The following is a 22,336-nucleotide window of genomic DNA, read 5'->3' on the forward strand; positions in this document are numbered from 1 at the left end:
TTGTTTATAAAAACTAAATTAAAATATTTTCTGGTCTTTTTTCAATGACTTGATAAATGAATTTCAACATAGTTGCAGCCTAAACACCTGGACGCAGTATAATGAATTGGTCTATAATCAATTTTATTAACAAGCCTACATCACTCCAGTATTTATTGACAACATTCAAGTGCTAAATGTCCAATACTGAAGAAGCATGACTAGAATCACCTCATATTTCAAACATTCAGCCTGACAAAGATACGTTTTATTATTTCATTCCATTTGCTTTTAATATTTTTACAATTCATGTCACATTTAGTTTGACTTTAGTTTTTTGATTTTCTTGATGAAGAACGTAACAACAAACAATGGAGTAAAACAAGTTTATAATTTGTATTGGATCCAATTGTTAATATTTTAATCAATGACATTTCCTTAAAATGCTCAGTCTTTCAGTTAAGTTTCTGTTTGTTGTGTACTAAATATTTCAGTTAGTTTTTTTCCTGTGAAGCCGTTGTGTTGCATCCATGTCTGAAATGTACTATATAAATAAAGCTTGATCTGATCATATAGCAAAACAAATTAACCCAGTAACCAACCAATCAACAGACTCTTGCTAAACCAATGAACAAATATGTGCAAAGGCATATCTTGGTCCATCTTAGACTGAATTTATATTGTTTGTCATGCTATCTTCTACCTTGTCAATATAGTGCATGGTCCATCTTAGTATGAAAAACAGTATCAATTCAGTATATCTGCCACTATGTCAATATAGTGCATGGTATGTAAGTTAAGTATCACTTTTCAACCAACCCAGTGCATTTGTTGAAAATGAATAATGTTGAAATCAACAATACGTCAAAGGATTCAACGACTGAAAACTGAAACAAACAAATGGATCAAACAGATCAATCCCACTTTCCCAGCCTGCTGAAGGTGTGGTGGAGTGGTAAACACCACCCCCGGCTCTACCAGGGGCTTGAGGTGGTCTCCCACAGCTCTGCCTATGTCATGTTCTGTGGCCATGCTGTTCCATTTCTTGACTGCAACACAGAAAGAAACACATTCAGTCATATTCTATAAAATACTCAAAGTAAAGGATATGAAGCAACTATGGCCTCAGTTACACCTGGCACCTAAATGTGACTTTTTTCATCCGATCACTCCAAGTTGCATTAGGTTCAGATCTAAGTCAGGCCACTGAATATGCATAAGCAATGTAAAGAGATGGGGTGAATGAGTGGGGAAAAGTACATCTGAGGGGAAATTAACTTTCATACAGCCAAAAGGGGTGAGATATTGAACCAATATCAGTGGACAATTTGTACTAATGTAAATAAACATAGATGATGGAACATATTACCTTTTGCTTACGTAATGAACCACTAAGGGGACATAAATATTTACCATCTAAACCATGTGTGACCTCTCTGGCTGTAAAAGTGTTCTTCATAACCAGTCCCTCGACAGCTCTCTGACTGAGCTCCACCCTCACTGGGTCTTCAGAGGAGAGGAAGGCTGAGGAGGGATGGAAGGATGAATGGATCAGTCAGTCAATAAAGTGTAGAGCTTCTGTCTGACAAAATCACTATTTTAGAGTTCATTAAAGTAAATAAGGCTTTATGAATGCTGAATACCAAATATCATTCACTTAGATCATGTATTTTCAGGTAGAGATACATCCTTGGGACTTCCCTAGCCCATTGAAGTTGACATTTAAAATGGTTAAGGAAAGGGTTAAGGTTAGGGATTAGGGTAGGGATGTCAAAGGATCCCAGATAGCAATGACCATCGACTGAGAGAAATAAAATGTGAAGTAATATGGAGGACCAGCCTATTACCTATGATGGTGTGAAGTAATATGGAGGACCAGCCTATTACCTATGATGGTGTGAAGTAATATGGAGGACCAGTCTATTACCTATGATGGTGTGAAGTAATATGGAGGACCAGTCTATTACCTATGATGGTGTGAAGTAATATGGAGGACCAGCCTATTACCTATGATGGTGTGAAGTAATATGGAGGACCAGTCTATTACCTATGATGGTGTGAAGTAATATGGAGGACCAGCCTATTACCTATGATGGTGTGAAGTAATATGGAGGACCAGTCTATTACCTATGATGGTGTGAAGTAATATGGAGGACCAGCCTATTACCTATGATGGTGTGAAGTAATATGGAGGACCAGTCTATTACCTATGATGGTGTGAAGTAATATGGTGGACCAGCCTATTACCTATGATGTAAACTACAACATAAATAACTTAAAATGTCCCTATGATGGTGTGAAGCAATATGGACAGATTTGGAAATACATAACGCCATCTAACCAAAAATCAAATAATATTAGCTATATGCACTTATCTTAGCCAGCCAGCTAACATTAGCTATTTAGCCAACTAGCTAGCCTAACCAGCACGGTTATGGTCAGCGAGACCAACTACCGGAGACCAGTTAGAACCCAACTAACAGTAAGCCAAGGTGGAAAAAGTGACAAAACTCCCATAGTCTAATTCACAGAAAACATGCTGAAAAGTAGTGATGGGGAAACAAAGCTTCCTGAAGCATTGGCTCTTTCTTGTCAAAAATAGATTCATTACTCAAGGCTTTGAGCTTTATTTAGAACAGTCAGCAGCCACCTGCACTGTCGGCTGCAATGTCGAACGAGCCCAAATGAATCACCAAACCAATCAGGTGATCGAGAGCATCAAATCCATGCTGCGTTGTGGGTAAACGGTGACTGGCTGACTGATTTATAAATAATAATGAGTAGTTATTTATGATGCAAGGTGATTTGTAAATTTGTCAGTCAGCAGCCACCTGCACTGTCGGCTGCAATGTCGAACGAGCCCAATACCAAACCAATCAGGTGTTCAACGAAATGATTCTTCAGACGTCATTGATCACGTGCTGCTGATAAAGTGACACTGCTTTGAATTATACTTAGCGACTTCAGTACATGCCTCATAGCTCCAGTCTCAAACTTAAGCCCGTTCCTGCTGAAGAAGAGGAAAAGGTCTGCCTGCTGGATGGAGAAAGACGCTCTCGTGGAAGAGGAGGCTGTTACAATACAAAAACAAGTAGAGGTTGAGGCTGTTACTGTGAAAGAAGAAGAGAAAGACGTCTCAGTTAAAGAAGAGGAAGACTCGTTCAGAGTTAAAGAGGAGGAGGACGACAACGTTTTAGTGAAAGAAGAGGAGCGGGAGGTGACTGTCTCATCGAACAATGAAGAAGAGGAGGATATCTACGCATCTTAAGGCGTCCGATGATTCTAACGATGAACGGGCCCTGATTAACACTTGTAAGTACTGTCTTAAAAACAGAAGCACAAACTCTGGGTTGTTGAACTGATGTGTGGTGTTAAAGTGGAAATTTGCAATTGCTACATCCATATTTTTGGATTATTTATTTATAGGCATGGATTCTTATAGAATATAACACATGCCTCATGAGCTTAGTTCTAACTGTTGAGCTTAGTTCTAACCATCAGAACCCCAAATAAGCTTTTTTTACTCCAATGTTTAGAAACAATGTAAACCAACATTGTATAGCCTCAACATGGTTAAAACTATAATGTTGATATCATGAGAGTAGTTACATTTCTCCAGCCCCATCCATCTTATTACCAAAATAGTGGTGTAATTACAGATTTGTAATTGGTTGAACTGCAGATTGGTTGATTGATTGTTGTGTGGCTTTTTTAAAGGGGCCACCTAGTTTTTAAACAAACAAAATGTCTGCCCAGAGGCCTGAGCTGTGTTAGAATACTCATACTAACTGCACTATTCGTGATGTTAATAGAGTGTGTATATAGTCTGCTTTATTGGTCATAGTATGATGTAGTTAGTAAGCCAAAAGTTCCCGGATGTTGTACTAAATTCGCCAAAATATGACATATACACGCAGTACTTTAGGGCCCATGATGCAATTCTTCAGAAAATGGGCGGGGCTTCACATCGTTTTCAGATTTGAAGAAAATGGAGGAAAATATTCAGGCAAAGTCCAACGAGAACGGATACAAATGAACTGCTTTAAAAAATTATGACAAATGTTGAGAAATTTAGTAAAGTAATGACTTTTCAAATAAGTTGCATTACACGTTATGTTAGCCACACTATCCTTTCAAAACGCATAGCATATCTTTACAGCAGTATGTATCGGTATGTTAACTAGCTACCTAATGTTAGTTGGCTACTTATACATCAAACTTGCCAGTATAGTAACTATATTCTAACTAACTACCCAATGTTTATTGACTTGATTAAAGCGCAGAATAACTGATGAATTTAATAACGCTCAACACCCGTTGAATATGTCCAGATTGTTGCCAGCAGCACAGTCAGTCACCAACGCTCTGGATAACATGAAAACAGCCTAACCAACCTAGCTGGCTAGGACAAGTAAAATGGTAAGAGAGGTTTTCTCTGATTTGTGTCTAGCAAGCTATCCTCCGTTAGCCAGTTAGCTTGGGTGCTTTACTTTATTGTGAGGTCAGAACTCTTGGATTGACCCTACTCCTCAGCCATATAGTATTTGTTTACAAACAGTGGTGTTATACGAGCTTATGTTTTGGTTTCTGATGGAGTAATACAGTTGAAAGATTTGAGGCATTTCTAAGTTATATTCTTCAAGAATCAATGGTTATATAGTAAATGGGTCTTTCTATAACTGCCAGTGTAGATTTCCTGTAGGGGGTCAAATTGATAGAGCTGTTAAGTCATTAGATGTGTTAGAATACTCATACTAACTGTACTATTTGTGATGTTAATTGAGTATATAGTATGCTTATTGGTCATAGTATGATATAGTTAGTATGCCAAAAGTTCCCGGATGTCATACTGGTTATATATGGTTATATAGTAAATGGGTCTTTCTATAATTGCCAGTGTAGATTTCCTGTGGGGGTCAAATTGTTAGAGCTGTTGATAAGTCATTGTATAATATTCTGGCAATTCTTTTCATGCCATTACATTAAAGGCGAAATATTGTATTTTCTTAGCAAGGCGTTGCTCAAATAATGTTAGCTGCTAATCGCTAGTTAGCAGGCTAGCTAGCTTGCTAAATGTATTAAGAGTCAGAGCAAATGTAGCTAGCTAATACTGCCTGGTGCTGGTGTAGGCCTAGATAAGCATGTTTGTGCAGCGGTATCTTATCAGAGAGGAGTAAGCGAAGTATGAAGATGTTGGTTAGCTAGCAGGCTACATTGAAGTAAGATAACAACATGTAATGTAACATCTAATTAGGGTCAACTGGAAACAATGACCAACACTTTGGTTCCTACCATGTCTTCTTCTCTGAGGTTTATAGTCAGACAACACTCATCAGGTGTATTGCTGCCACCTACTGTACGGGTTTGTAAAAAATAACTAAAACGCAAAAAAAAAATGGGTTTAACAAATCATACTAATTACGTAAAATAAAAAATAAACACTAACCAAATTCACTCCACTACCCTGAATTTCAAACAAAAATGTTACTCTTCAGATCCCTACACAGGTTCAGGAACCTAGGAGGGGGGACTTCTTCATACAGTACTCGCTGTATCATTTTGTCTGAAGTTCTGGAGATCCAGAAATCTGTTTGCCGCCTTCACAATGATGTCTAGCTTCTTAGATATTTTATTTGTTTATTATTAATGCAAGTTATCACTGAGGCATTGAGGGCAATGCAATCGCAATTTTGTAAACGGCTAGTTTTGGACGAAGGTTACTAATAATTTATTAATGCAATTTATCACTTGCTCTATAAACACAAAGTCCACCTCTTTCACTATTTGTCTGTTGGGATCCTTCTCCTGCATGGCTTCACTGCAGACTGTGGGACATGAACTACCTTCTCCTCTCTACCCCTTCGGCTATTTTCACTGCCTCCACATAGGACACCTGCTGGATGGGCCTGATCATCCTAGCTACTACGACCTCCTTCATCCGTACAGGGCACCCCGGGAACGTGATTCCCATCCTACCCAGGGTTTACATAAGATGGGAGAACCACTTCACCAAACCACAGTAAAACCTTCCACGCGCGTCTACCTGAAATTATTAACCTAAACCACACAAAGCTTTCTCCTTTTGCGCTGTTGACACACAATCGGCATCATACCACTCGAACCGATTCCACTTTACCCAATTCTTCCTTCACCATCTTTGAGACCATTAACAGGTCACCCACAAAAACATCCTTGCTGATGATTCCCACTCCGACCCTAAACTGCTGTTCATTACCAACTTTAGACTTTTTCACTCCACTGTTCTTCACCATCGTGCACTGTCTCACCAACTGTACTCACACCAAGATAATCCCTCAATGCTTCCTCCATTGCTCCTCCAGTCATCCCCTGGACTCCCTCGCTCTGTGCTGTGAAAGATGTGAGTTTGTGTTCTCAAAGTAGCACCTATATTGTTTTCATTCCATCACATCTGTTTCACCAACTTGTTAGCCCTTTCGTCTGCACTACTTGCTGTCATTTCCCTTCCTGATTTTCCTCTCTTGGATGTCTCCACCATGCTTCTACTCGGTCAGTAATTCCTCCCTGGTTTATTAATTGGTAATGCTTATTAGTAACTGGAATAAGCAATTTCATAAATGCGTGCAGAGTCTGGTTGCTCCTCATTACACACCACAGAGGGGCAAATATTCTTTACATCGTCAACATAGGAATCACGTGTTTTATTAAATAATTGAGACACACAAATGACTCGAGGGAACCAGAGATCAAGATAGCCTAACCATAAGGGAAAAACTCTTCCTCCTCCCGCTGCTGCTGGCCTTCGTAAATTCTGACATTATGCTCCTGAAGTTTCCAGTAATGGGCTACAACGGCAGTCGGCAACGTTTTCCATTTGTAGTGCAAATTTATCTAACCATTTTTACTGATCTGGTGCCAGTTATGATTTTCATATTCACATTTTACTGGAACAGTTTAATTTAATTTATAATCGTATCTCAAAATCATTGTCTGTGATTAATCTAAATTCTATAGAAATTAAAATTATATAAATCTAAATAATGTTTATTGCCATTGCCAACTATGTAAAAATAGCCTACATAAAGCCAACAAATAAAAACCTCTAGAAAATATCCAGATAAAAATGCATCACATTGGCTGCGCATGGCCTGTCTACATAGTTGATACACTGTTTAAAGTTCTATCACCTAGGTCTGTCCGAAACGGGATAGCAACATTGCATAAAATATTCTGGGCTCTCAGTTTCCCGCACCAGTGAGTTTGGGACAGACACATCTGTAGGCTATTTGTGAAAGGGATCAGAAGTAGTCAGGTATTGTATGACATTTCCACTGGATCAGAGCATTACATTTTTCCCTTTCATGTCGAGTGGTTATCAAGAGTGAGAGCTGGAAATATTTTACTCTAATCAATAGTTCCTCAAAGTATTTGTAAGACTTTGTTTACTTGCTGTTTGAGGTGAGAAAAACAACATTAAAAGTAATGTTGTTTTTCTCACCTCAAACAGCAAGTAAACAAAGTCTTACAAATACTTTGAGAAGCTCCACAAATCATTAGTGGTGGTGCGTAAATACTATCAGACATCCCCAAATAGGTGCATCGCTCTCTGCATCACTCTCTGCCCTCTGTTCGCTAAAACGCAATTTGGTTGCAGAAACTCCTCCATGCTAATGCGGAAACCGCTAGTTATACTATACCATAGACCTACTGTAGGACCCATAACTTCACCTAACAACATAGACCTACAGAAAGGTGCCTGTATTGGAGACCAAAAGTTGTCTGGCACATTGCTTAGGATTTCAAGAACTTTAAAATCGTATTTCTTGCATAAAATCGTCGATGTTACTACTAATGGGAAAACAAGACAAAATATGACTTGTTGTTCACTTGACTGTCTTAAGACAAATGTCAAATAATTAACATTCATTACAGACATCATTGTTCGTACAACATAATGGCTACGCTGTTGGCATCACCTTTTTACAGTGTATTTTTGCTGTTGTGGGCCTTAAACCACAGGAGAGATACGTGACTATCGTGGATCCTCTGAGGGGCCTCTACAACCTCATGATGCTGACGAGGCAGAGAAGTCTTTCCACGTCAAAACACCTCAAGAAACACCAGCAGAGACCCACAGGGAAGAAATCTCATTGCTGCTCTGACTGTGGGATAGGTTGCTAATCTTCATCAGAACTTAAAATACACCAGAGAACACACACAGGAGAGAAGTCTTATATCTGTGATCAATGTGGGAATAGTTTTCCAACATCTAGCCAGATGACTTCACACCAAAGAACACACACAGGAGAGAAACCTCATAGCTGTGATCAATGTGACAAGAGATACTCTGATAAAAGATCAAACATCAGAAAATACATACGAAGAAGTTGTTTCATGATATCAATGAAATAATGTCACAATGTAGAATGTGTTAACATTGTAGTAGGAGTATTTTAATCTTCTACCTTATCGTTTGCCCTGTTCAATTGATTGCAGCATGATATGGATACAGTGGCGTGCCGTGGGCCTGGGACCTGGGCCTTCAGTGAGGTCCTACACAGTCCCACCCGAATTAATCCACCTCTTATTACCATCATTATGATGCCATGGCTCTGGACACTATACATTTAGACAGAAACGCAGTATAACCAGGCGTTACGTCGCACCCAAAGCAGTTTCACCGTGATGATAAAGACATAACTATTCACTGAAAATAAAAGAAAGCAAACAAATAATTTGCAACATAGGCTATTTGCCATTTTATTTTGTTAATATATAGGCTATTTAATATTAACGAAATAAAATGCGAACCATACATACACATTTAATAAAAAATAAAATGCATTGTATGCCTACTCACCAAAGACTGATTATTTGAACACAAAATCCATCCTCCTTTCTTTCCTCAAGAAGACTTCAATGACTGTTGTACAGTCTGTGCGTTTTAGTTCCACCAATAAGTCATTTTCTATCGACATGGAGGCTAATGCTGAAAGCCGAGTCTGTCCAGTAGCATTTCTGGAATACGTTTTGATTCGCTTTTGATTCGAGAATGACCGCTCGACAGAAGCCGTGGACACAGGGATAGTCACTGTCACACATGCCAATGTGTAAAGTTGCCCCATGTCCTCATTCAGATTTTTCTGCTTAACAGAATTCTGGGGGCCATCTCTCGAATGAAGATTCCCTTTCTGTCATTTCCTCCCTGTTCTTGTTCATAGAAGTGAAAGTGTGTCTGACTCTTGCTAATGTTGTGTTTTCTGGAAGAGGGTGGGGCTTTATAGGTGAGCTGTCCATCCTGAGCTGTATGGTTGGGGGACCTAATTCCTGACCATATTCCTGATACACCATGAACACCGAGAAGGGGGTAATATTGACATAGTTAAACAATGAGGATTTAATATTAACCAAGCATAAGAGATCACTTGATCTGGATAAACAGGAAGTGAGAGTGGGATTGGGAAGGATGTCTCAGTGGAGTTCTATGTAGACCAAGTGGGGCCTCTGACTCCTTGGCAGTTCAGGACTAAGAGTAGCTATTATGGAAGACATCTATGCAAGTCTGTGTAGTTCATGGAAACAGGTTATAGCTCACATCATGTGAGAGGGCTACATAGATCTACATACCCAGCATGGAAGAAGATGGAGTGTAGTGAAAGTAAGGGTTTCAGTTGATAACCTAGTGCATTCCAGGTAGAAAAAGTTAAAGCAGCTGATTGCTCTATAGTCAGCCGAATACAAGCAGAGTCCCTGACAAGCAGATACTGACTGTGGAGTTGTCCAGAGCCAAGAGCCGGGGTGGATAGTTCAGATGAAATATCTTAAGGAAAGGGAAACTGGTTATGAGGATTCTAAACCTCTGGTTCGAGTGAATTCAATATACGGCTAGATCAATAGCTAAAGAAAAATGCTATGTTTGTGCCACAGCAAACCTCAGTTGACAACCATCCCTTTTCCATTAAATGGAATTATTCACATAAGGGAACGGCCTGTATGGTAAAGCTATTTATGGAAGCAGGAAAGCCAGATAATAAGTTGTATGGATTTGCACTATTTATATCCACATGTTCCTCTGAACTCTGAGCTTCCTCCTTTCACAGAGGCAAAGGGAGACGGTTTACTGTTTGATTCAGTATAGTACTTCTGGGAAATATGTGGGGGAAAATCAGTACTTGCAATAGGACAGATAATGTTACTTCTGATGCGACCAATGAGTGATTTGGCAGGCTGGTTGAGATCTGGGGATTTCAGTAAGATAAGGAGGGTTCACATCTGTTGGTTGTGTGGGGGAATGACGTTATGGCCGAGTATTACTGGCAAATTGGACAGGGGTATGTGTACTGGTACATTTGAGAATGCCTTTCACACTCATTCAACACCATGACATGATGTTGACTAAACGGGAGAAAAGAAGTACTCCGTCTGGGTCTTTTGATGATAGGGTTTGTATTAATAATATTGTGGTTCCACGGGGGCAGATGAGATCAAAAGCTATAAATTAGATCCTGGCAGGATTAGAGTCAAGTATTTTTTGGTGGTCCACTCTCAATGAGATGTGGATTGGATCAATTACAGTGGGGTAAAAAAACGTATTTAGTCTGCCACCAATTGTGCAAGTTCTCCCACTTAAAGATGAGAGGCCTGTAATTTTCATCATAGGTACACTTCAACTACGACAGACAAAATGAGGGAAAAAAATCCAGAAAATCACATTGTAGGATTTTTTAAATGAATTTATTTGCAAATTATGGTGGAAAATAAAAAATAAAACCTCTGTAAAGGGAAATGGGCTATAAAACTTTTCAAACACGCCCTCTTATCCCTTCCTATTTAAAGCCTTGACGACAACAGAACGTCCTGTTCCGGGTACATTAGGACGACGATCTGATGTCAGAATGGTTCAGATAACGACTGAATGAAGCCAAACTCATCGTGAGCTTTGGTTGCGAATGGTATGAACTTTTAGCTCTTATTAACTACAGAAGTGATACCTGCTAGCCGTTGAGTTAGCAACAGCAGCTAAAAACGTGGGCTAGGAAAGAACAGACAGAGTATCCCGTCTACCACCCAACGACAACAATACAACATTTCCCGTTCACCACCAGAGACACTCTTCAAAGGACTCTGTTGGGCAACACGGCCATCCATCTACAACCAACCCATCAAAGCGCAGCTCAGAGTAAAAATGTATTGCATTTTCCTTTTCCAAATTGGCGGTAATTTAGAATGCATAAGATACTGTATTTACGATAGAGTAGCTGCCTACGGCCCGATAGAGACATTGCTTCTCCCTTTGTTCCTCAGTCTTCCCACTCTTTCACTCAAACCCAATCCCCTCGTCTTTGTGTAACCAGCTGTCATATCTGTTCTGTCCGCTAGGGACGTTTTCCTTTATGACAATTTGTAATCAAGTTATGATTAATTGTGTGTATGTGAATTCTGTGTGATTAGTTAGGTATTTAGCAAATAAATAATTAAACACAATTTTGCATTGCTGATTCAACTTGTTAGCCAGGGTTCTTGCAGATAACCAAGAATTTACAACTTTCAGATTATGAGACTGAATTGAGGTGACGATTGATATGGACTGCTATGGATGTAAAATATTACTAGGTCTTTAAGAGTTTATTCGGAAGATAACAGCTCTATAAATATTATTTTGTGGTGTCCGACTCTAGTTAATTACATTTACATGATTAGTTCAATCAGGTAATAGTAATTACGGAGAAATTATTTTATAGAATAGCAGGTCATATCACTTAATCCGGTATAGCCAAAGACACAACACTAGAGATTTGATATAAAGTAATACTGGGAATATAATTAGATACAATTTAAACAACCCATATATAGACAAACGTAGGTTGAGTTGGTATCTTTAATGGATAATTTGATAAAGATGAGGTTTAAGCATTATTAAACAGTCTACAAAGTCTGGGCAATTGTCTCAGAAACTGATGGGAGTGTGTCCACTTTAGGGCAAGTTACCCTAACGATGTAACTATAATACGCTTCTTGGATTTTCTCCGTCCGGGTACTACATTTGAAATACAACTGCCCTTAAGGCCTGAGGGGGGGGTTCTTCCTTGTATGAGAGGCGTTACTAGATTTATTGAATAAACATTTTTCCATAAAGTTAGAGTGAAGCAAGGTGGCTGACTAGCTGTTGATGTTGAAGAAGCGTTTTGTCCACTAGATTATACGTCTCAGTGGCAGAATCACCTGAAAGACGCACATCGCCATCTGCTGACTGGAGTTTGTATCACAGCTGAGAAAATACTTTCAAATAGCTACAAAGCGACTGCCCCTAAAAACCAATGACTCCCTTTGAAAACGGGCGATGTGGCATCAGAAACATTTATTAACGTGTAAAAATGTACTACAAAGTGTAGCTAAATATAATAACTTTGGTCATACCCACTCAGCCCGTGACGTCGAATTATGGGCGATATCGGGTCTGTCTGTTCTGGCTGCTATTACGCCCCAAAATAGTCATCCCAAATGGGGCTGTGAAAAAGTATGTAAATGTCTCTTGGACAAGGTGACTCTAAAAAGAAAAAGTTCCTGGTGTATCCTTTAGGGGTTCTTCAAATTGAAACTGTGGGGAACCCATTAAAATGGTTCCTCAAAGAACCTTTTGGGGTTAATTTTTTTAACCCCCTGTCCACCATCCCTCCATTATAACAATATTGACTTAAATAATAGTTTATTTAGTGGCACAACAAATGTGAATTGATATTTACAAAGCAGTTGACCAAACAAAACACATTACAAAATTGCAACATTTCTGCAGACATGTCAGACCATAATAAAACATTTACTTTGTATAGTGCTCTTCATGACATTTAAACATTTTTGAAATAATGATGTACAATAAAAACAAATTAAAAAAGAATCATAGGTAAACTAACAATATTGTAGACTTGCAGTTCTCAGCTTGTGTGTATATCATATTCACTTAGTTATGTTAGGAAGTTTGCCATCTTTATGACCGGCCCTGGTAACTTCACCCCAAAACACAGTAACTTAGGAACATAAGTGTTTTTCTGACATTTTTGAGAAATTTAAGGGAAAATTGCAAAAAAATACAGCCCTAGCAGAGCCCCAAGTCCCATGGGGACGTCCTCGAGGACGTGCATGTTCTCCCCATCAAAGGTCAGCAGGATTTCACTCTCCTGGTGAAATGGCTTTTGGGTTCTACATTGTGACATTAAAATACTCCTACTACAATGTTAAAACATTCTACATTGTGACAATTCATTGATATCATGAAAACTATTTTCTGATATTTGATCAGAGATTTTTTAAAATCAGATTATCTCTGGTCACAGCTAAGAGGTTTCTCTACTGTGTGTGTGTTCTCGTGTAATGTCAGACAGCTAGATGTAACAAAACTCTTCCCACATTGACCACAGCTATAAGATTTCTCTCCTGTGTGTGTTCTCTGATGAATTTTAATGCCTGATGAGGAGGTGAATCTCTTCCCACAGTCAGAGCAGCAGTGAATTCTCCTCCCTGTGGGTCTCTGCTGGTGTTTCTTGAGGTGTTCTGATCTGGAGAGACTCTTTTCTACCTTGTCAGCATCATGAGGTTGTTGAGGCTCCACGATAGTCCCGTCTCTCTCCTGTGTGAACAACAAAGTCAGACAGATGGTTAAAGGCCCACAACAGCGGTAATCCACGGTAAAGGTGATACCAACAGCGTAGTCATGATGTTATACAACAATTGACGTCTGTAAATGAATGTTAAAATTATTTGACAATTGTCTTAAAATGTGCAAGAATAGTCACATTGTCTTGTTTTCCCATTAGTAGTAACATTGATGATGATTGTAGACTAGAAATAAGTTATTCATGTTGTTGAAATACCTAAGCAGTGTGCCAGATGACTTGCAAGAAGAGGGCGATGAGCACACAAGTTGATTGCAGAAACACCTCCCTGCTAATGAGGGAACCGATAGTTATGGATGTAGTATATCTGCCAGGAGCAAAAATGGTGAGCAAAGATTTTTGTTTTTCACAATGTATTCTGAATGTGAGACTTAAGACTTATAGATGACCTGGAGCCAATGGGTTTGGAGATGAATATGTAGCGAGGGCCAGCCGACGAGAGCAGTGGTACATGAAGCTTTGGTGACAAAACGGATGGCACTGTTATAGACTGCATCTAGTTTGCTGTGTATAGTGTTGGAGGCTATTTTGAAAATGACATCACTGAAGTCAAGGATCGGTAGAATAGTCAGTTTTGCGAGGGTATGTTCGGCAGCGTGAGTGAAGGAGGCTTTGTTGCAAAATAGGAAGCCAATTCTAGATTTGAAATGCTTAATATTAGTCTGGAAGGAGAGTTTACAGTCTAGCAAGACACCTAGGTATTTATAGTTGTCCACATATTCCAAGTCAGAACCATCCAGAGTAGTGATGCTGGACGGGCGGGTACGGGCAAAGATAGGTTGAAAAGGATACATTCAGTTTTACTAGCGTTTAAGAGCAGTTGGAAGCCACGGAAGGAGTGTTGTATGGCATTGAAGCTCGTTTGGAGGTTTGTAAACCTTTTTGGGATAGGGGGCAGCATTTTCACTTTTGGATGAATAGCGTGCTCAGAGTGAACTACCTCCTACTCTGTCCTAGATGCATATTTTTATGAGTATTGGATAGAAAACACTCTGAAGTTTCTAAAACTGTTTGAATGATGTCTGAGTGTGGAAAAAACCTGAGAAAAATCCAACCAGGAAGTGGGACATCTGAGGTTTGTAGTTTTTTTAAAAGCTTGGCTTACCGAATACACATTGAGATATGGATAAAGTACACTTCCTACGGCTTCCACTAGATGTCAACCGTCTTTAGAAATTGGAATGAGGCTTCTACTATAAAGGAGGGGCTCATGAGACCTCTTTGAGTCAGTGGTCTGGCAGAGTGCCTTGGTCTCATGACGCTCGCTCAGAGATCAGATGACACTCCCAGGACTCAATGTTACACAAAACATGTATGTTTTGTTCGATCAAGTTCATTTCTATATCCAAAAACCTCAGTTTACATTGGCGCCAAATTCAGAAATCCCTCCAAAACATCCAGAGAAATTTCAGAGAGCCACATCAAATAACAGAAATACTCATCAAACGTTGATGAAAGATACATGTTTTACATAGAATTAAAGATAAACTTGTTCTTAATGCAACCGCTGTGTCAGATTTCAAAAAAGCTTTACAGCAAAAGCACAACATTAAATAATCTGAGAACAGCGTTCAGCCACAAAAGCAAGCCATACAGTTACCCACCAAATTATGGAGTCAACAAAAGTCATAAATAGCATTATAAATCTTCACTTACCTTTGCCTATCTTCGTCGGAATGCACTCCCAGGACTCCCACTAGAAATGTTTGTTTTGTTTGATTACGTCCATATTTATGTCCAAAATACCTCTGCTTTGTTCGCGTGTTTAGTTCACCATTCCAAAGGCACAATGCGCGAGTGCAAAATCCAGACGAAATGTCAAAAGAGTTCCATTATAGTTTGTAGAAACATGTCAAACGATGTTTACAATCAATCCTTAGGGTCTTTTTATAATAAATAGGCAATCACTTAAATGAAACTACAAACCTCAGATTTCCCACTTCCTGGTTGGATTTGTCTCAGGTTTGTGCCTGCCATATCAGTTCTGTTATACTCACAGACATCATTCAAACAGTTTTAGAAACTTCAGAGTGTTTTCTATCCAATACTAATAATAATATCCATACATTAGCATCTGGGACAGAGTAGCAGGCAGTTTACTTTGGGCACCTTATTCATCCAAGCTACTCAATACTGCCCCCCTGTCACCAAGAAGTTAACAGTGTCCAAAGAAGGGCCAGATGTATACAGAATGGTGTCGTCTGCGTAAAGGTGGATCAAGGAATCACCCGCAGCAAGAGCAACATTGTTGGTATATACAGAGAAAAGAGTCGTCCCGAGAATTGAACCCTGTGGTACCCCCATAGAGACTGCCAGAGGTCCGTACAACAAGCCCTCCGATTTGACACACTGAACTCTGTCTGAGAAGTAGTTGGTGAACCAGACGAGTCAGTCATTTGAGAAACCAAGGCTGTTGAGTCTGCCGATAAGAATACGGTGATTGACAGAGTCGAAGGCCTTGGCCAGGTCGATGAAGACAGCGACACAGTATTGTCTCTTATCGATGGCGGTTATGATATCATTTAGGAACTTGAGCGTGGCTGAGGTGCACCCGTGACCAGCTCGGAAACAGGATTGCACAGCGGAGAAGGTACGGTGGGATGCAAAATGGTCAGTGATCTGTTTGTTGACTTGGCTTTTGAAGACTTTAGAACGGCAGGGCAGGATGGATATAGGTCTGTAACAGTTTGGGTCTAGAGTGTAACCCCCTTTGAAGAGGGGGATGACCGCGGAATTGTTCCAATCTTTAGGAATCTCGGACGATAAGAAAGAGGTTGAACAGCCTAGTAATAGGGGTTGCCACAATGGCAGCGGATCATTTTAGAAAGAGAGGGTCCAGATTGTCTAGCCCAGCTGATTTGTATGGGTCCAGGTTTTGCAACTCTTTCAGAACATCAGCTATCTGGATTTGGGTGAAGGATGTGTATTGGTTCCTGACTTCTATGAAAAGTTGCATATCGCAAGGACTATTCGATGCTAGTGCAGTACGCCACAGGATGTTTTTGTGCTGGTTGAGGGCAGTCAGGTCTGGAGTGAACCAACGGCTATATCTGTTCTTAGTCTAACCACTAGGCTACCCTGCCGCCCTCGGCATAAAGCGAGATATAAAGCAATCACAGGTGTTGATTGGGAGAGCTGGGTAAGACAACAGTTAATCAGCTAAGACAACAACAGGTAAAATGGCAATGAATGGGCAGAGAGGGTCAGTTAACTGCACACGGGGCCTGAGTTTGAGGCTGGGGCCGACAGAGAAACTAAATGGAGTACCTTGAATAATGAACAGTCCAGCAGGCATCAGCTATGTAGCCAAGTGATCATAGGGTCATATCGCGCTGTGCAGACTGGCAGGTATTATCCAGGCTAAAAGAGGCTGGTGTCTGAGCTAAAAATGTAAAGGCCGCTAGCAGTGGCTAACAATGACTAAATAGCTAGTAGCTAATTAGCTGGTTAGCTTCTGATGGCTAGCTTCTGTTGGAGGTTCTAGCTATGAGGTCGGAAGATTGCAGATCCATATCACATTGGGTGAGGCGAGTTGCCAGAAGGTATAATTAATTTAAACATGGAAAAAGAGATTTCAATATTTTGCAATATATACAAAAAATGACAAAAAAACTAAATTTACAACAACAAACACGTCTTACTGCTACGCCATCTTGGATTGACTCTGTTAAAAAACATTGGATTTAGCAAACACTGAAATGATTTAGTATTTATGTGCCCACAAACTGTTTTCCCAGCGTAACATAAGGAGCCACTAAATGATACATAGTTTAAGTGCATTTCAGAATACAAAAAAAACTGTCCAACAGCAAGATCCGTATTTAAGTTGAAGTTCATCATATGACAAGCGTAACGTTATGACTATAACTACTGTTCACTGAAGGAGGGAAACTAGGTACAACATACTATTAAATTCATGCCTCGCTCGGGTTTATTCCTTAAATGTAATACGGCTCTTCACCTACCCAGGAAGGGGCGGGGCCAAACAGGTGTTGCACCTCGTTTCCCTCCTTCAGGGAACGGTAATTATAGTGTTGGGTTCTAATCTTTCAGAGTAAATAACTCATGGACACTAGAGAAGATTAACCCAGTTTAATTCTTCCCAAAGGGTCGTTACAGCTGTAATTCAGACAAAAACATGTTCTCACCATCACAACTATATATAACCCACTTTGGACACTCCTTCTCTCCAATCCTTACATCTTCTGGGTCGACAGAAAAAGGGTACCATGATACTAAACCCTTATTACTCCCTTCAGGGGATCTGACCTGACCTCAAACCCTCCTTCGCCTAATCCACAGATGTCCATCCTCTTCCCCTAAACCAATCCTATGATCTCCTCACGTCCACCCAGCACATTCCACAGACGCTCTGTCTTTTTACAGATCTCACTCATTTATATACTCTGCGTCTGACCTATCATGTCTTTAATATCTCAATGTTCAAAGTTTAGAATCCAACAAGTCATAAAGTTACACTCCCTTTCAGTCAGTCAACTTCGGTAAAACATACTATGGGAAAATACAATCATTCCCCATGCCGACCCAAACGGATACTAAATGAAACGGCCCCTGGCAGACCACCCAGACCTGATGTGTCTGTTTTGCCAATGTATTTATTAATTGTGTTTTGTTTGAAATAATGATAATAATGATAATGTTGTTGTCAATGTTGAGTAAGGACGCACACCTAATTACGCATATAGTAGTAGGACTAGTCTACCTGGCCTGAGCGCAAATGTAGGTCTATAAATGTGCCCATTTGGGGATGTCTGATAGTATTTCTGATTGTCTTAACGCACCACCACTAATAAGTTTTGGAGCTTCTCAAAGTAATGCTTTATTCACCTCAAACAGCAAATAAACAAAGTCTAATCCAAATCAATTGCAAATGAGAATAGTTCCTGAAAGTATTTGAAAAATATTTCCAGCTCTCGCACTTTCGATAACGACTCGGTACAAAAGGGAAAAACGTAATACGCGGATCGAGTGGAAATGTCAAAATACCTGACTTACTTCTTATCCCTTTCACAGATAGCCTACAGCTGTAGGTGTCAGGTTGCTGACTGCTGGTGTAGTCTATTACCAGAAACTATAGGAGCATAACGACTGCTGGTGTAGCCTATTACCAGAAACTATAGGAGCATAACGACTGCTGGTGTAGTTTATTACCAGAAACTTTAGAGGCATAACATCAGAATTTACAAAAGGCCAGCAGCAGTGGGAGGAGTAGGCTAAGGAAGATGTTTTTTTCTGATGGCTATCTTGTTTCAGAGGGGTGTCATCAATAGACCATAATGACAAAGTGAAAACAGGTTAAAAAAACTGATACCTTATTTACATAAGTATTCAGACCCTTTGCTATGAGACTCAAAATTGCTTTCAGGTGCATCTTATTTTCATGAATCATCCTTTAGATGTATCTACAACTTGTTTGGAGTCCACCAGTGGTAAATTCAATTGATTGGACATGATTTAGAAAGGCACACACATGTCTATATAAGGTCGCAGGTGTCAGAGCAAAAACCAAGCAATGAGGTTGAAGGAATTGTCCTTAGAGCTCCGAGGCAAGATTGTGTCAAGGCACAGATCTGGGGAAGAGTTACAAAAAAACAAAAACAAATCTGCAGCATTGAAGGTCCCTAAGAACACAGTGGCCTCCATCATTCCTAAATGGAAGATGTTTGGAGCCACCAAAACTCTTCCAAGAGCTGGCCGTCCAGCAGAACTGAGCAATCGGTGGAGAAGGGCCTTCATCGGGGAAGGGAACAAGAACCCGATGGTCACTCTGACAGAACCACAGATTTCCTCTGTGGAGATGGGAGAACCTTCCGGAAGGACAACCATCTCTGCAGCACTCCACCGATAAGGTCTTTATGGAAGAGTGGGCAGATGGAATCCACTCCACAGTAAAAGGCACATGATAGCCAGCTTGGAGGTTGCCAAAAGGAATTCAGGCCAAAGAGTTCAATCTTGGTTTCATCAGACCAGAGAATCTTGCTTCTCGTGGTCAGAGTCCTTTAGGTGCCTTTTTGGCAAACTCCAAGTGGGCTGTCAAGTGCCTTTTACTGCGTTTTAGAAGTATGGACAAATCTTTTTTGTTGATAATTCCATGGGTCTTACAGTTCAAAATCAAATAGCAAAATGAACCTTGGTAGAACCTTCTTAAAACAGTACAATACAGGGAAGCCCTTCATGTTGTTTAAACCTTCTTAAAACAATTCCATATAGCTTAGAAGAACCTCCCCCTCAGACAGGGCTTAGACTGTAATGGGTTAAAACTATTTGGGACTTACATTACTCTGAGACTAGTTATCCTGGGATCGTACATCTTAAATTACTAAGACTAGTTATCATGTTGAATAGTTTTAATACATTTGCAAAAAATCTAAAACCTGTTTTTGCTTTGGCATTATGGGGTATTGTGATGTCATTATGGGGTATTGTGATGGCATTATGGGGTACTGTGTGTAGATTGATGAGGAAAAAAAGTATAATATAATCAATTTTAGAATAATGGGATGCACCGATATTACATTTTTGGCCAATATTTTCCATGACCAAAAAACGAAACCGATAACCGATATAAAATGTTTTGCTGCCTTTGAAGCATTCTAGTACTGTTAAATAGTTAACACACACGGACGCAGCGGTCTAAGCCACTGCATCTCAGTGCAAGAGGTGTCACTACAGTCTCTGGTTCGAATCCAGGCAGTATCACATCCAGCTGTGATTGGGAGTCCCACAGTAGTAGTCTGTTATTGGTGTAGAGAGGACGACAAAGGAGAGGGATCCCACATGTGGATAGGAAGACACAAATTACCATTATTATGGAAAATATTAATTTAAAATCCAGGAATTTAACAACTTTAGCTTTCTAGGACATGCCAGTAGGTTGTATCCATGCCAGTAGGTTGTATCCAAGTGCAAACAATTATCAACCCAACTTGGAAAATGTTGAATTTGGTCAACAACAAAATGAATGGCTTATTTGCTACGTGAGGTTTACTTGATCTAACATAAGTTTCGTAATGATTAAGTTGTTACGTGGACACGTGACATACCGACAACTTTGATAAAAACACTACAGTAGTTGTCTCCAAATCGCTATGCATATTCATGCTAGTAGCTTAGCATCTCTCTCCATTGAATACAGGCGGTGGACGTCAACAACCCTCAGAATATAAACAATAGTTTACAATAATAAGATGTATCCACCAATCCAAATAAAGGATAAGCGGGAGCTAGACAACCCACAGTTGTCAGTCATCATCCCAGGGCCCTCCGTTGAAGAGGTATTGACGAGCCAACTCCGAATATCCAATGTTAAAAACCAATTTAAGGCGGTACTTACTGGTGTGAATCAGATCTCATATCTCCACCTCTTTATCTTTCAATGTGACAGTAATCTCCCCATCCTTCTCCAAAAACAGCATATTCCTCTTCTTTCACTGAAACGTCTTTCTCTTATTCTTCCACTGTAACAGCCTCACCGTCTACTTCTTGTTTTACTGTGACATCCTCCTCCTCTTTCACGACAATGTTCAGCATTTCCCCTCTTCTTTAACAGGGGGGGAGTAGTTTAGAGAGCTCATGGTCGGGGGTGTTAGCTAGCTATCATTAGCGACTAGACTAGTGCTAATTTAACCAGCCAGCTACAATTGCTGACTAATACAAAATAACGTAATATTAAATTAAATAGGTTAACAAGTGGATACGACAGAAGTGTGTCTAAAACACAGTAGCTAATATACATCGAAAGCGTATAAATAGCTTGAATCTTTCGGCTATGTTGGCTAGCAAGCTACCGAGGTGGTTGACGAGCTGTTTCTGAAGAACCGTCCACTAGATTATACGTTACGCTGGCAGCGTCGCCTGAAAGACACACATTGCCGTCTGCTGACTGGAGGGGAAACGTAGTTGTAGTTTTATTTTCAGACAAAGATTATTTTTTAAATGTATTTAATTAAATAATACTATTATATTGAGACATACAAAAGACATGAATGTGTTGATTGATTAGTGCGAATAAAACAATGTTTACTACAGCACATTTAAGGAAGTTTCATTCAGTCAAACTAAATCTAAATAAGTAGCTAGCTACTGTAGGTCTATACTGCTCCTACATGGTGTAACAATACATCATGTAGATGTACATAATGAACATACTAGGTCTATACTGCTCCTACATGGTGTAACAATACATCATGCAGATGTATATAATGAACAGACTAGGTCTATACTGCTCCTACATGGTGTAACAATACATCATGTAGATGTATATAATGAATAGACTAGGTCTATACTGCTCCTACATGGTGTAACAATACATCATGTAGATGTATATAATGAACAGACTAGGTCTATGCTGCTCCTACATGGTGTAACAATACATCACGTAGATGTATATAATGAACAGACTAGGTCTACACTGCTCCTACATGGTGTAACAATACATCATGTAGATGTATATAATGAACAGACTAGGTCTCTACTGCTCCTACATTTTTATGTATTATCATGTGTTATTTATTTAACCTTTATTTAATCAGGTAGAGGCAGTTTAGAACAAGCTCTGATTCACAACTGTGACCTGGCCAAGATAAAGCAAAGCAGTTCGACAAAAACAACACAGAGTTACACATGAACAAACATTCAGTCAACAACACAATAGAAGATAGAGAATATATTTTTATGTTTAGGAATAT

The 22,336-nt window shown here is 39.7% G+C and overlaps 1 long non-coding RNA gene across 2 annotated transcripts; it reads right to left on the bottom strand.

The window, feature by feature from the left end:
• Positions 1 to 48: 48 nt before the first annotated feature.
• LOC112245074 lies at positions 49 to 21,466 on the bottom strand. Of its 2 annotated transcripts, none has more exons than XR_002952677.2 (3): positions 20,983 to 21,466; positions 1,393 to 1,503; positions 49 to 1,028 (listed from the first exon to the last, which is right to left on the bottom strand). It is a non-coding gene; the product is annotated as an uncharacterized LOC112245074 (long non-coding RNA). The 2 variants fall into 2 exon arrangements; XR_006080626.1 differs by lacking the exons at positions 49 to 1,028; positions 1,393 to 1,503 and adding exons at positions 12,648 to 13,582; positions 13,827 to 13,899.
• Between the last annotated feature and the right edge of the window lie 870 nt (positions 21,467 to 22,336).

This window comes from Oncorhynchus tshawytscha, linkage group LG32, assembly GCF_018296145.1.
Source record: "Oncorhynchus tshawytscha isolate Ot180627B linkage group LG32, Otsh_v2.0, whole genome shotgun sequence".
Classification (NCBI taxonomy): domain Eukaryota; kingdom Metazoa; phylum Chordata; class Actinopteri; order Salmoniformes; family Salmonidae; genus Oncorhynchus; species Oncorhynchus tshawytscha.